The 16,672-nt window shown below is 43.9% G+C and overlaps 1 pseudogene; it reads left to right on the plus strand.

Annotated features, from left to right (window-relative positions):
• Positions 1-13,781: 13,781 nt before the first annotated feature.
• LOC102849579 overlaps positions 13,782-16,672 on the plus strand; it is a 4,927-nt pseudogene continuing 2,036 nt past the window's right edge.

Consider the following 16,672-nt stretch of genomic DNA (forward strand, 5'->3'; position numbering starts at 1 on the left):
AGTGATTAATATAATAATTATAATTTTTGATCAGCCCTTACTGTATATTTACTTTCCCTTCATCCAACTTATGTATTTACTAATTTTTTTTTTCTTCTCTCTCCCTTCCTATACATAGTGACCATCCAAGGATGATTTCATCTGTGTGTAAGCCTTTCCTTAGCATTTTATAACAGTAGTCTTATACCATAATAGTTCTTTTGTGGCTGTTTATTTCACTTAGCATAATGTCCTCTAGATACATGCTTGTTAAACAGTGTTTCATGAATTCTTTAGGGTTTTTTTCAGTGTTGCCTAGTACTCCACTATGTGGGTGCACCACAGTTTCCTTATCCACTCGTCCCCTGATGGATGTTATTGTTGTTGTTGTTAGATACCGTCAAGTTGAGTACAACCCATAGCAACCCTATGAACAACAGATCTAAACCCTGTCATATCCTGTACCACCCTTACACTTCCTGACACGTTAGAGTTCATTGTAGCAGTCATCTTGTCAGTCTACCTGGTCAAAGGACTTCCTCTTCTTCGCCAACTCCCTACCTTTCTGAGCATCATGTCCTTCTCTAAGGAATAGACCCTCCTAGCAACATGCCCAAAGTATGTGAGGCAAAGCATCATTCTCTTTGGCTCCAAAAAGCCCCTGGCTTCACCCTCTCCAAGATATATGTGTTTGTTCTTCTGGCAGTCCATGGTTGTTCAGTGCTCTTCTCCAACACTACAGCTCAAAGGCATCAATTCTGTCATCCTTATTCACTGTCCAGCTCTCAGATGCACAGCAAGTGATCAGATTATGGCCTGAATCAGATGCACCTTAGTCCTCAAATTGACATCATTACTCCTCAATAATTTTGAGAGGTCCATAACTGTAGACTTTTAATGCAGGGGTTTTAGTAAATGCTGTTTTTCAGAAGTGGGTCATCATGCCTGTCTTCTGAAATGTGTCTGAGTGGACTCAAACTACCAAAATTTTGGTTACCAGCCTAGCAAGTTACCCATGTGTACAACGAGGAACCCCCTTGGATGTGAGAAGCATAAATGCTCAACAGACTGGGGACCAACAGCCAAGCTCTCGGGGACCTGAGAGGGGCTCCGGAGCTCACCTCCAACAGACTCCAGCTACTAAGACCTGAGGGTTCTGGCCCAGATGGCCTGCCTGCAGTCCTCCTCTTTGGATTTCTCTCTTCCCAATACTGGACCATGTTGCCTGTGCTCACACCCCAGGTCGACAAATGGCCAAGGAACAGATATTTGCAGGAATTGTGGATGTGTTTATGTAGATTAGATGTGTGTGTGTGTGTGTGTGTGTGTGTGAGAGAGAGAGAGAGAGAGAGAGAGAGAGAGAGAGAGAGAGAATGTATGTGGGTGTGTGTATGTGCACTCGGTACATGGTGTCTGTACCCTTGTATGTGAGGCACTTCACAATGTGAGGATTGGGGATGATTTAGGGGTTGGGAGATGGGATGGGTCCTGGGATGGAGCTAAGGAGCCAGGACCTGGTCTCAGACCAAAACTGTCCATCTGAACCTGGTCTTTTAGGTAACTCTGAAGATATATATGTTAAGTTGGAAGGATGCAACATTATTTCACAGTTTATACACATTATTTAATAAGTTTAAAATATCTAGATCTGTGATATGTGGGTCACCATTAGCAGTCTCCCTTGGGGCTCTGCATATGTTTGAGGTAGGCCTGTTTTCACCCCAAAATGTTGTCTATAATTTGAAAGTGGGTGAGTGGACATCTCCTCAGTCCTGGATTCCTTGATGAGCAGGGAAGAAGACTGTGAACTGCAGGGAACAAGTTAGGCCTAATGGTGCTGCCTGAGTCTACTTTCCTTTTGCTATTCTGCAGCTTTGAGGATAGTCTTGTTGAAAAGTTCCAGCTAGTCTTACAACTCAGTGACATCAACGACTAACTACAAGCATTGAAGAGGGAGCAGCGCCACCCAGAGGCCAGAACAGGAGTGCCAGCAGCAATGATCCCTAGAGATCTGGGTTAAAGGCCTTAAAAGCTTCTCTGATCCCATAGCCTCTGTTACATTAGCTTTTGTGCTTTATTCACAAAAGTTGCATATTTTACTCAGAAAATGCCTCAACAAGCTCTCTCAGCTGTCTACTAATGAGGAAATTCACTTTCCAGAGCTCTGTCCAGTGCAGTCCTATTTCCCAAGGCCCTTGAGCCTACTGTCCTTTGGCTTCTCCTCAACTTAGGAGCTCCCATGTCCTGCTAAGCACTAAAGTAGTTTAGAGAGGAAAGAAGGCAATTGGCTGTGAGACGTTCAGAGAGCCAGCCCAGCAGCTTCTCTACAGAAGTTACTGGTTTGCACCCCCTTCCCCACCCCTGACCCCAGCTCCCGGCGACTCAATTCTCCCTCCTTGGACACCCTGTGTGTCAGCGTAGAACTGTGCTGTATAGGTGTTACAACGGCTGGAGTTTTCTAGAAGTAGTGTCACACCCTGGGCCAACTGGCAGCATTGTGATAGGAGAAGAGATTCAGATTGTTATAATTTTAGCTTGTCTGTTTCCACAACCAACACTCTTACTACCAGCAGTCAGGAAATCAAAACACAAATTGCATTAGGAAAATATGTTGTCAAGGACTTCTCCAGAGTGCTAAAGAAAAACAATGTTAGTCTAGAGACTAAGGAGGTGTGCCTGATCCAGGCCATGAGGAATAGTGACTATTCCTTGGGCTGCCAGAAGAAAGAAACAAGTTATCCGGGGCATGTTTTGCACAGCTGTAATGCTCCTTAGAAGCCAGGAAGGGGGACTTTGGTGCACAGACTGTCGACATGTTGCTAGTAGGGACCTGTCCCTGGAGAAGGACATCACTCTTTTTTTTTTTTAGCACATCACTCTTGATAGCGCAGATCAGTGGAGAATCGGAAGACCTTCAACAAGGTGGATTAAACAGTGACAGTAACAACGGGTTCAAACGGCAGTGATGTGAAGATGGTGCAGGACTTTGCAGTGTTTGCTGTGACTCAGAACCAACTCCCACTAACAACAGCAGCGGGAAAATGCTACTGAGCGCTTCTATTTCCGGGCATTACTCTCACATCAGTCTCTGGACAGGTATAGACTGTTCTCCCTACTTTATAGAAAAGCTGAGACCCTTGTAGATAACTTTTTCAAATGTATATAGAAATTAGGGGCAATGCTAGGTCTGAATTTTTTTTTCCATGCACTATTATATCTTTTGCAGACATCTCTGAGAGGATTAAGCATTCAAATGTACCATGTTTTTTCTTAAAATATCCACGTGACTGTGTGCATTACATGTGTGTGTGTACTGTTGTTGTGTACCACCATGTCAGCTGCAATCGATGTCACAGGAGGAGAATGCTCATCTTTCTCCTGTTGGATTTGAGAAATCAAGAATTCCAGGGTGCCAGTGGTGCTGACCTTGGGACACCTAGGATTAGACTTTCAAATATCTACTATGAAAACTCTGTGGGTCGCAGTTCTACCTTGACATACACGGGTTCACTGTGAGTCAGGATCAACTTGATAGGTAGTGGTTTTAGAATTTCTGAACATTCTGTAGGGATGGTGTGCTGCTTGTATAGTAATGTGTTGAGGATCTCAGGTTGCAGGGGCCAGAGGCCAGCTCAGGTGCCTCACCAGCATGTGCTGGTTATTTTAAGCCTCCATGGGAAGATGAGGACACCAAGGAGTCTAGAAGGCGGCACTTTGTGTGGGATAAGGTGGCTTTGGTTCCCCCCAGAACAGGGAGGATGAGCATGTCCTGGTCCTTCAAGGTCAGTGCGAGTGAAGCGCTCTTGTTCCCAAGGGAACCGTGTGCCTTGGCCGGTCTTTGCTGTAATTCTGCTTCTCCCTTGAGTCTCTGTTTTCTGGCTGCTCCAACACCTCTCTCCACTCTCCTCTTTGCTTAAAGCATCTGTTCACATATACCTCCTCCTGCTTCGTGGCTTCTGCTTATTGTTTCTTCTCAGCTGTGTGGTGACACCAAGCATATCAGTATTGGTCTATTGTGATCCGTAATGTTTTCATAGGTGACTTTTAATTTTTTTTTTAAATTTTTTTGTTTGTGTGCGTGTACCGTCAAATCAGATCTGACTGGTACAGGAGGATATTGCGCCTCCTTCTCCGGCAGAGCATCTGGTGGACTCGAACCGTGTTCCTCTGGGATTGCAGTGCATAGGTGACTTTTAGAAATAGGTCAACAGGTCTCTCCTCAAATGCTCATCTTACTGTAGAAGTTCTAACAAATCTATTCACCATTACAGCAACATGCAAACCTCCATTGGCAAATGGGTGGTAGCTGGACATGAAGCGCACTCACTGAAAAGCAAACTCGGGCCTCCAGTATGGAAGGTGAGAACTCTACCACTGAGCCACGGCCTTTGATTCTGCTTACTGTCTCCTTTGTCTACATTTCTTGGTTTAAGCATCTCTCAGCAACGTATATTCCCACTTCTCTGAGGATTTTACACTTTTCCTCTTATACACTTGAGGGTCTTCAAATGCCCTAAGAAAGACCTGACTGGGTGATGATTCACTATTTAATCTTGGGAGCATCTCTTAGACAATCCTCTAGCATAGACCATGCAGGGGCTATCAGTCAGTCAGCGAACCTTCGCCATAGCTGGACATCTCTGGCTCAGTCACCTGTACCCAGATGGTGAGGTTATGCTATAAGCTGGTTATGGGTTGCTACTGCAATAATGCTCTGCACAACAAAAGAAAACAAAAACACACAGCCCAGTGGTTGAAAGAATGATCATTTATTTTTGCCTCTGAAGAATTCAAGAGTTAGTTAAATGATTCTTCTGGACTAGGTTGAGCTTGGCTGGTCTCTGCTGGCCTTGATTGTGCATAGGCTCTAGGCCTGTGGGTTGGCTGGAGGCTGGCAGATCTAGAAAAGCCTCAGCTGGGACAGTTTTCCCAGTTTCCCACAGTCTCTTCTCCATATGCTAGACAGGCTTGGTCTCATGGTGAAGACAAGGGTAGACAGTGACACTTGAGATCTAGGCTCAGAACTGGCAAAATGTAACAGTGTCATGTCTGATGTCTGTCACAAACTCAGCCCAGGAGCAAGAGGTGGAGAAACAGACACCCAACTTTCATTGGAAGGAGCTGTGAGGACACAAAGAAAGGATATGGAGACAAGGATGGAAAGAATTGGGTTGTTCAGCAGTCTGTTCACCTTATGGTGATACAAAGCTTATTGAACCAGTTCTGGGCTCTCTTTCAAAAGAATCTTGTGGATCTGACCCTCAAGGCATCTTGGAGATAGATATAGATAGAGATAGATAGAGCTAGAGATAGAGAGATAGAGAGATAGAGAGATATCTATCTATCTAGATATCTATCTATATATATATTTTTTAAGGGTAGGCACGAGGGGCATTTACACTCAACAACACTGCTTTGGCTATTGTGAAATTCCAAGATTTGCTTGCCTGCAAATTTGACAGCAATTTAGGACCTTTTAAATTGTGACAAATGGGTTTATTCTTAATACACATTTATAAACACATGCCATTTTTTATTGACAGCTGAGCCAGTTGTTATTAAATGCAATTAAAACTGGAACTAATGATTTCTCACCCTCCTCCTAAACCCACCACACCCCAGGAATATAATAAAACAAAGCAGAACACTTTACAATGGCAAGTCCAGCTTCCCCAAAGGTGTGCCTCAGGGTTCCTGCCTCTCTGGACCCTAGAGCCGGGCTTTGAGTAATGTAGTTGAATAATACTGTAAACAGACTTTTCCATGTTTTGGCTTAAGAAACCAACTTTCATTTGTGGTAATATTCTCATGAGAAGATGTATTCCAAATTCCAGCCCACTGATTTGCACATGAACTTTCACTCTGGCATTTAAGAACTGCCAGAGTGTGTTCTCATGTAGCTCAGTCTTCTGGTGGTGTTTGCTGCTGTTGAACCGGCCCCCAACTCATGGCAACCACATGCACAGTGCAAGGAAATGCTTCTCCTTCCTGCACTGAGCACAGGATCGTCTATGAACCATACAGTATGATCCACGGGGTTTTCATGCGCTTACTTTTTTTTTTCTTTTTCCAAAAGTAGATTGAAAGGTCTTTCGTTGATGTCTGTCTTAGCCAGGCAATTCTGCTAAGACCTATTCACCATCACAGGACCACACAGCCACCACTGACAGTCATATTTGTACTCAAAATGTACAAGTTGAACCCTGGTTTCCAGCTTCTTGTCGTTGTGTGTTGTAGAGTCAGAATTGACTCATAGCTGACCCTCCAGGGGCTTTTAAGAGGCAGTAAATCACAAGGAAGGAAATTCCCCATCTTTCTCCTGCCAGGCAGCTGGGGGGTTTGAACCATGTGCTTTTGGGGTTGCACTGCAGCTTCTTACCACTAGGCCACCAGAGCTCCCTAATGTGTTCAGTGTGGAAGATGAGAATTCAACCATTGAACCATTGCCCCAAAAGCCCTGTCCTCTGCCCCCTTCCTCATTTCCACCTCCTCTGTATACATTTCTGTCCATCACTTGGTATTTTGCCTATGAAGTTCCAACTAGAAGTTCTCTCTTCTTCCTTTGAAACTCTTGGATTTTCAGACCTAGGTTATGGTCCTTAGCTTGCTTTGCCTGAGTTCTAGGGAGCCCGGTGGGGACCTGGTCCTCTTACAGGCAGGAGCTAGGTTTTTCCTCATCTTGTTATCCTTCAAAAAGAGTAAAAAGAATAGAACATTTTTGGAGCACGTACTACATGCTGCTTTTAAAGTTTGAGCCTTCTCACATACTTTTTGAAGGAAGAATATGGCAATTCTCCTAAGACCTATTCACCAATATATGGCAGTTGCCCCCCACCCCCAAAGCCTGAGAAACTTAGAACATCTGAGCTGGTTATATCAAAGACCAGACCAGACAGAGGATCCTGATAAAAGGCTGAGCTTGGAGAAAAGGTGCTAAAACCTAACTTAATTAACACCTCAAATTCCGAGAAATACCATCTTAGTCCTTCCCAGGACCCCTATAAAAAGGAAACCCCCCAAACTACCTGCAAGCCATTTGGATCCTGTCTGCATGCCATGCGGCTGGCTGGCAATAAAGGCCTGTTCAGTTCTTGGGACCAATTTCTTTCTTTGTTTCTCTCCCTCCTGCACTCGAATTCTTTTTTATATCTAATGACTTTCTTGCCCAGTTCCTAACCCAGAGCCCGGCACACAGTAGATACTCAGTAAATAATCCTTCAATTGTTTGACCGTTCTCTCCGCTTTCTGACAACTTTCACACAAGATCTCTTGTATCTTGATCTCTCATGTGTGCTCCTACAATCTCCTTACCCAATGGGTGCTACCCAAATCCCCTGATACCCTCGGGCCATGTGACAGGTTTAACTCACTGGGGTACTGTCATCTGATGTCTGGAGCAACCCTCCTCTCCACTTCTCACCCCAGGCGATGGGGTCCAGTGTGTTTGCTGGCTCCTCTCGTGTGACAAGAGTGAGAACAGATTGGATCCCTGAATTCACAACATGAGAGTGTGTGCGTGGGGTAGAAAGCTCAGCCTTCAAACACAGGTGCACGTGGGCTCCAACTTTGTTTTTCATAGATCAGCCATTTTGCTAAATTGGGGGGAGTTTGACCCTAGTTCTTGGGGATGCATTCCCTACTTTGTCTTCCACCTGATGTCACATGTCACATGATTATTGCTGAAGTAGCCATAACTCTCAGCATAGAGATTACCCCTTGGGTCCAGAATTTGTGCAAATTCCAGCTAAGCAAGGGTATCACCTACACAGATGCTACCATTCTTCCCTGGGGTCACATGTGTGGCCTGTGGGGGAAGACCAGGACCCAGGCTAGGGCTGCTCTAGTTCTAAAGTCCGCTTTTCTGGGACAGCCTAGCTGTTGCCAGTCTGTGTGTCTCAGCTCCTCAGGGGCAGAGCCTGGGAGAGGTGGGCCAGGGAATTCAGGCAGTGCCGCTATTGATTTCTGCACAGCTGGACCTAAGTTTGTTGATTTTTACTGATCTTTAGAAAACCACCGAATGAACACATTTTTCATTGTTTGTGGAAATGGAGGAGGACCTACATAAGGCATTTGCTGCAGAAGGTCAAGGACTGCAGCCTTCAATATGGATTGAAGGCCAACATCAAAAAAACAAAGATTCTAACCCCTGGGCAAAATGGTAGCATCATGAGAGACAGTGAAGAGATTGAGATTGTTAACAGCTTCAGTTTGCTTAGCTCCACAATCTACACTCTTGTATCAGCAGCCAGGAAATCAAAAGACAAATTACATTGGAAAAATCTGCTGTCAAGGACCTCTCCAGAGTGCTGAAGAGCCATCATATCAGTCTAGAGACTAAGGTGTGCCTGATCCAAGCCATAGTTTTGCAATTACTTGCTTTGTCTCAGAGAGCTGGACAATTACTAAGAATGACAGAAGAAGGATTGATACTTTTGAGTTGTGTTCCTGGAGAAGATTATTGAATATACCATGGACTGCTAGGAGAATAAACAGTTTCGTTCTGGAGAGGGTGAAACCAGGCTGCTCCTTGGAGGCAAGGATTTTGAAGCTCTGTCGGGCATACTTTGGACATGTTGTAAGAGGGACCAGTCCTTGGAGAGGGACATTACACTTGAGAGGGTGGAGGGACAGCACAAGAGAAGAAGATCCTCGATGAGATGGATTGACTCAGTGACTGTGGTAATGGAGGTAGGTGTGTCAGAGACAATAATAAGGTTGGCTCAGGATAAAGCAGGGCTCAGAGCTGTTGTACAAAGGGTCGCTATGAGTCACTGGGACATCATAGCCACAACATCATCCTCAAGCTGTTATGACCGGACTTCCCCTTGAGCCGCGGGCACCTGGGTGCACGTTGCAAAGGGGGTGCTGGGAACCCCACGAGCCGCAGCCCCAGACTCATGCCATGCAGGGCCCAGCCAGGGAGGTCGCCAGTCACAGTGCCCAGAGCGGGTTTGGGAGTCCTCGAGCAAGTGGCAGCACTCCAACCCTCATCTGGCTAGGCTGGCCCAGGGAGGCCTCAAGCAGCAGCACCCCAATGCACCCCATTCCTGGACAGGACAGACGGGGGAGGCCTCAGGCGGCAGCACCCTGATACATACCATCTCCAGCCAGGGAGGCCTTGAACAGCAGCACCCCAACATACCAGACTCCTGGCAGGGCCGGCGAGGCCTCCAGCGGCTGCCTCCAAAGGCATGCCGCTTGCTAGGGCCAAGCGCCATCAGCGCCTGGAGCATGCCGGCAGCGGATGGACAGGAGTTACTGGAGCCAGAGCCACCACATTCGAGGGGCAGGTTAGAAGCCTTGTCTGCAGCCCCTCGGGGTGCGGAGGGGGCGGGGGCCAACGCGAAATTCACCTGTCAGGCTTTTATAAACGGTTTTATTGGATTGCATATAATCATTCATACATATCGTGTTTTGTACATGTACATTATGTTTTATACAATCATTCATGTACATTATATTTTTATAATTATTTACCATTGCACTGTGCCTGTGAGAACACTGTCTTTTTCGAAGATGAATTTTAGTTAAAGTTTACAGAGAGCATCCTGTCTTTTTAAGCCCTATGAAACCTTTCCCCTTACTTCATCACCCCCACCCACTACCTTCTGCTGTCCCAGTGATTTTCCCCTCTTCCCCTTTTTCTTACCTCCCATCTTTTCCCTTTTGAACATCTATACACATCTTACTGAGTTATCTTCCTATTTTGACAATAGGAATATTATGTAATATCTCTCCATATATGACTGAGATAATTCACTTAGCAAAATTCTCTCTAGTCTCTCCCAAGTTAGATAGTATTTTACAAAATTGTTGTTCCTTAGTGCTGCATAGTATTCCATTGCGTGAATGTACCACAATTTCTCAATCTATGTGTTTGTTGATAGACATTCGTGCTGCTTCCAATTTCTTTCTATTGTGAATAACACTGCTGTGAATATAGTTATACAATTTTCCATTCATATCTCAGTTCTGGTTTCCTTGAGGTATATTCCTAACAATGGAATGTTGTTGTTATGTGCTGTCGAGTCGCCTGTGACTCATAGTGACCCTATGTACAACAATCCTAAACCCTGCTCTATCCTGTGCCAGTCTTATTGTCTCTGACACATCTAGCCCCACTGCTCCAGTCACTGAATCAATACATCTCATAGAGGGTCTTCCTCTCTTGTGCTGTCCCACCACCCTCCCAAGCATGATGTCCCTCTCCAAGGACTGGTCACTCCTTGTAAAATGTCCAAAGTATGTCAGACATGCGAAGCTTCAGAATCCTTGCCTCCAAGGAGCAGTCTGGTTTCACCCTCTCCAGGACAAATATGTTTGTTTTCACCACAGCTCAAAGTTATCAATTCTCCTTCTATCATCCCTAGTCATTATCCAGTGCTTTGATGCATAGCAAGTAATTGCAAAGACCATGGCCTGTATCAGGCACACCTTGGTCTCCAGACTGACATCATTGCTCTTCAGTACTTTGGAGTGGTCTCCAAGCAGTGGAATAGCTGGATCAAATGGGATTTCTATGTTCAGCATTTTGAGGAATTACACAAAACCTCCTTCCAGAGTGATTGTACCATTTTACAATCCCACCAGTAGTGTAGAAGAGTTACAATCTGTCCACCGTGTATTGTTTGCTGTGTTGTTAAATCTGGCTGCTGCTGCTGCTGGGGAGATATGGTATTTCATTGTTGTTTGATTTGCATCTCTGGTTGCTAGTGATTGTGAGAATTCCTCACGTGTTTCTTTGCCATCTGATTGTCCTCCTTGTGAAGAGTCTTTTCATGCCTTTTGCCTGTTTGATGATTGGGTTATCAGTGTTTTTCTTCTGGAGGCCCTATAGTATTCTGTAACCTTTGGTCATTAGTCCTTTATCTGAAATGTCATTGCCAAATGTTTTTCCAGATATGTGGGCTTCCATTTTACTCTACTGGAGAAAGTTTTTGATGTCCACAAGGGTTTGATTTTAAGAAGGATCCATTTGTTGATCCTCTCTAGATTGTACATTTTTTGGCTAGGTTTGCAAGCTCATTTTTGGCGTAACCCAGGGCTTCTAATTTTGTTCCCATTTTGTCTCTTATGATATTTGTGGTTTTGGGTTTTACCCCTATGTTTTGGGTTTTACCCCTGATCCACTTTGAGATGGTCTTTGTGTATAGAGACGGGGATCATGTTTCAGTTTTACCAGCACCATTTGTTAAAGAGGCTGTTGTTTCTCTAATTAATAGGTTTTGTTATCTTGTCAAATATCATATTATCATAGGCTGATAGGTTGATTTCTGGATTCTTTATACTATTCTATTGATCTAGCTGTACCAATAAAATGCTGTTTTGATCACTATAGCTGTATAGCAGTTTTTGAGATCTGGAAGTAACATGCCTCCAACTTCATTTTTGTTTTTCAGAAAAGCTCTGCTTGCTCTGGGTTTCTTTCCTTCCCAAATGAAACTGGAAATTGCCTTCCTATCTCTCTGAAGAATGGTATCTGTCATTTTTGTACTGGGGAAATGCCTTTGCATGATGCTGCTCTTAGTCGCTTAGATACGTGTATGTTTGCTTGTCTATCATCTATCTGCCCTTTGGGTGCAGTGCTTGTCTATCAGATACTGTACAGAAGGTGAGCTCCCAAATTAAGACAGACTACGAAGAAGGACTGGCCATCTACTTCTGAAATAACAGGCCCCTGGAAACCCTATGAACAATAGAACATACTTACAGCACTGGAGGCTGTCTCCTCATATTGGGAAACATAAAAGTGAAGAGGAATAGTTACTAACAGCCACTAATAATTGGGATGTGGAACATACACATTATGAATGTAGGAAAATTAGACATTGTTAAAAGAAATAGAATGCATAAATATTGACATACAAGGCAGGGGTGAGATGAGATAGATTGGCATGAGTCACTTTGAATCAGTATGGTCTACTATGCCAGGAATGAAAAGTCAGGAAAAATGGGGTCACATTCATAGTAAATAAGAAAATTTCTAGATCCATCCTCACTTACAGTGTTGTGAGTGACAGGATCAAGTTACTATCCATACAAGGAATACCTGTCAATACTGTTGTTTGATTTTATGTGCAGTCGAGTTGCTTTTGACTCATAGCAACCCTTTGTACAACAGCCCTAAAACCTGTTTCTGACACACCTACCCTAATTACCCCAGTCACTGTATCAATCCATCTCCTCCTCTTTCTCCATCCCTTCCAAGCATGTTGTCCCTCTCCAAGGACCGGTACCTCCTTGCAACATGTCCAAAGTATGTCAGACAAAGCCTCAGAATCCTTGCCTCAAAAGGAACAGCTTGTCTTCACCCTCTTTAGGATGAACCTGTTTGTGCTCCTGGCAGTTCTTGGTATATTGAACACTTTTCTCCAGCACCACAGCTCAAAGGCATCACTTCTGTTTTTATGATCCCTAATCATTGTCCAGTTCTTTGATACATAGCAAGCAATTGCGAAGACTATGGCCTGAATGAGGAGCATCTAAGTCTCCAGACTGACATCATTGCTCTTTAGTACTCTGAAGAGAGATCCCTGACAGCCTACTTTCTATCAGTCAAAATATATGCACTAAGGGAGCTCTGGTAGCCTAGTGGCAAGAAACTGCACTGCAATCCCAAAGGTGCACAGGTCAAATACACCAGATGCTCTGCTGCAGAAGGAGAGGTAATCTCCTCCTGTACCAGTAGGATCCAATTTGACAGTACATTACATGGGGGATGGGGGGGAGAAAAGAAAAGAAAGCATAATAAAAAATAAAACAACAAAACAAAAATATATCCACTAACAACCAGAGCCAAAGAGGAGGAAATAAGGATTTTAACAAGTATTGCAGTCTGAAACCAATCAAACATGCAACCAAGATACATTAATAATAATTAGTGACTGGAATATAAAAGTTGTAAACAAAGAAGAAGGATCAGTAATTAGAAAATACGGATGTGGTGACAGAAATGAGGCTGGAGATAGTTTATGCCTTTTATTTTTTTAAAAACCCTACAAATGGAGACTGTACAGCTGGACCTCACCTGATGGACTGCAAAGAAATCCGATTGATTACATCCATGAAGAATTATTGGAGAATCAGCATCATCTGTGAAAACTAGGCAAAATGCTGACTGTGGAACAGATCTTAAACTACCCATATGCAAGTTCAAATTGAAGCTGAAGAAAATGAAAACAAATCCACAAGAACCAAAATATGATCTATCGCACTTGAATTTAAAATCCATCTCAAGAATATGTTTGAGACCTTAAACATTAAGGGAATGAAGATCGAATGAGAGGGAATGATTATATATATATAGAAAAGAAAAGATCATTACAAACACAGAGGAGGAGGAAGAAAAGAGCAAGATGCATGTCAGAAGAGACTTTGAATATTAGAATATTGAGAAGCCAAAAAAAAAAAAAGAGAGAAGATATGAGGAAATGAAAGAGCAGAACAGAAGATTTCAAAGGGTAGCTCGTAAAGACAAAGTACTGTGATGAAGTGTGCAAAGAGCTGCAGTCAAAATCAGAAGGGAAGAACTTGGCATTTCCCACACTGAAGGAACTGAAGAATAAACTCAAGTTTTGAGTTATAATATTTAAAGATGCTATGGACAGACTATTCACCGATGCAGGAAGCATCAAAAGAAGATGGAAGGAATACACATAATCACTGTACTAAAAAGAATTTGTGGACACAGCACCACTTCAGGTAGTAGTAGTTGACCAAGAACCAAAGGTAATAGGACAGAGACTGCAGAGAAACTAGGAGGGAGTGGACTGCCAGTTTTTAGGTCCATCAGTAGTGCAAGAATGACAGATTTGGGGATCTCAGCTGGCCAGAGTGTGGCAGTGGTCTAGGATATATCACCCCCGGGGAAAGCTTTAAAAGATCTGGTGGATCTTTAAAATCTATCTATCTATCTATCTATCTATCTATCTATCTATCTATCTATCTATCTATCTATCTATCTCTATTTAATGTGTGTACCGTCAAATCAGATCTGACTGGTACAGGAGGCGAATTTTCCTCCCTCTCCAGCAGAGCATCTGGTGGATTTGAACGGCGCACCTCTGGGATTGCAATGCAGTTTCCTGCCACTAGGCCACCAGAGCTCGCCCTGGTGGATCTTTTAATGCTTCAGGCACTGACTAGTAGTGAGGGCCATGTGTCTGTGGAAAACAGCTGTTGCAGCTTCCCCACAAAGAATCTAGCTTTGATGTTATGCTGTTGAGTGTTGTTCTGGGATGCACCATTCTGCATAATGCTAAAATTTTGGCTGAGAAGGCCTGGATCCTTCGGCCTGGAGGGTGTCTTTTTCTGAGAGAATGAGCAGAGATGAATGTAGTTAACAATAACAAAGTAAAGACATAAACTATTTTTCAACCCTATTTCTGGTCTTGTGGAAGTGAAAAAGCTGCAACGAGAATCCTTGAATCCTGAGGCATTATTATACATTAGTTATACAGTCTGTCAGAGACCACCTGAATTACTGAAGTGATTGCTTGCTCTTTGTTCAAGTCATGAGCTAAAAATCAACCTCTGAAGTGGATTCTTCTAGTCAGCTTAAGCTTTCCATTGCCAAGAGGCTTCCTATGGAGGATGACAGCATGGATCTCATTGACTCAGGTCAACTATTGTTGGATCCAGAAGGTTTGAGAAAACTTGTTCCAGCTTTCACCTTGCAGAAGAACTGGAAAGAGAGCAATCAGAGGGACAGAAAAGCTCCCAACCCAAGTATGTTTGTGGAAACTGGTACCTGGGTGATGGATCCCACTGTGCCAGGTGCCCCTCCCTTGGGATGCTGGCCTTTAAACCTGGAGAGAAAGTGCTCCTCAGCAATAGCAATCTTCACAGTTCCCAGGAAGGATTCAACATGAACATGTCTGCTCCTCTAACTCCTGTCTGTCATATCCCGGTACTGCTGCCCACTGTCTCAGGGATTCTGTTTAAGGGAAGTGTGGGGTGCAGTCGTGTATAGTACTGTGTTAGGCTGCAGACTTAAGAAGAAATCAGAGAACAAGAGAGAAAACTTAAAAGCAGTTTTATTGGGGGGGGGTGTTCCCTGGTGAGATTCTTCATTCTGAAGATGCAGAAGGAGGAAGTAGAGGTTTGAGGGTATCAAGGAGAGTACTTATAACAGGGCCTTTAGGTAGGAAAGGGAGGGACATTTAATTGTGTTTTATGGTTCATCCGTTAGTTCTACTAGGTGGGCGAGGCCATTCACTTTTCTTGTTGACATGTGTATTCTTTGAATTCTTCATTCTCCCCTTTGGGCCCTTGTCTGGACCTAACATCCCAGCCTCTTTAGTGATATAAAGGGCGACCTATCATTATTCTAGCTACTTCCCTGCTGACCAGAGACAAAGATCTGGGGCTCAGAGGCTAAATTGGATTGGCCCAAGATCAGTAGCCAGGAGGGAATATGGGTGTAACAGCAGCTGGTTCACCGTGAAGTTGGTCATTGCTTTTATCCTGTGAAGTAAGAATTTAAAAAAGCAGGGAGTGATTAGTGACAATATGCGTGATTACTATTGGTCCTAGAAAATTAAGAATCCAGGTTAGAAATGGGTTCTCAAGCAAATTTTGGCTAATTTTGTTAGTTTGGAGACATTTTCTTCTATTAATCCTGATTCATTTATATAGTAACAACACTCCTCTTTTAAGAAAAAGCAAGTGCTTCCTTTCTTAGCAATCAGGAGATTGAGAGTTTTTTTACTTTGGAGAACGACCTGTGCCAGCAATGTCAACTGACTTTGGAGGGAGGTTAAGGAGAACAATGTTGTTTCTGAGGCTAACTGCAAGCAGTCTTCAAAGTCCTGGGTGGAAATAACACTATGACTGAGGGCTCTCCCTGCCAACCCTTTGGCAGTGACAGTGGAGGCTAGACTGAGTCTAACTATGATTGGGAGAAATATCCCTCTTTTTGTTCAGAGAATGGGGAGGAGCCAAGTTAATTCAGGTTCACTGTACAAGGTGAGCCGGGCTTTGACTGTTACAGGGAAACAGGGTCTGCCTTGTGGTGGAATTTATGCATCTGTGTAGGGACCTATTGCACCAAAAGTGTTGTCCTGGTTCAGCTAAAGTGTGCTCGTTTATGCTGACATTGTGCATCCAGTTCCCCTGTTCCATTGTTGTTATGTGCCATCGAGTCATTTGCGATTCATAGCGACCCTATGTACAAGAGCTCTAAACGCTGTTCTATCTTGTGCCAACCTAGCCATCTCAAACACACTTATTCCCACTGCTCCAGTCACAGAATTGATCCATCTCATCGAAGGTCTTCCTCTCCTTTGCCGCCCCTCCACTCTGCCAATCATGATATCCCTCTCCAAGGAGCAGTCCCTCCTTGCAACATGCCCAAAGTATGTCAGACAAAGCTTCAGAATCCTTGACTCCAAGGAGTATTCTGGCTTCACTCTCTCCAGGACAAACTGTTTGCTCTCCTAGCAGTCCATGGTATATTCAGCACTCTTCTTCAGCACCACAGCTCAAAGGCATCAATTCTGTCTCTATGAACCCTATTCACTGTCCAACTCTCTGATGCATAACACATAATTGCGAAGACTATAGCCTGGATCAGGTGCACCTTAGTCTCCAGCCTGATGTCATTGCTCTTCAGTACTCTTGAGAGGTCCCTCATAGCCGACTTTCCCAATGCAATTCATCTCTTGATTTTCTGGCTGCTGTTACCAAGAGTATT

The sequence above is a fragment of the Elephantulus edwardii genome, unplaced genomic scaffold, assembly GCF_000299155.1.
Source record: "Elephantulus edwardii isolate Elephantulus edwardi_28Jun2011 unplaced genomic scaffold, EleEdw1.0 scaffold00041, whole genome shotgun sequence".
Classification (NCBI taxonomy): domain Eukaryota; kingdom Metazoa; phylum Chordata; class Mammalia; order Macroscelidea; family Macroscelididae; genus Elephantulus; species Elephantulus edwardii.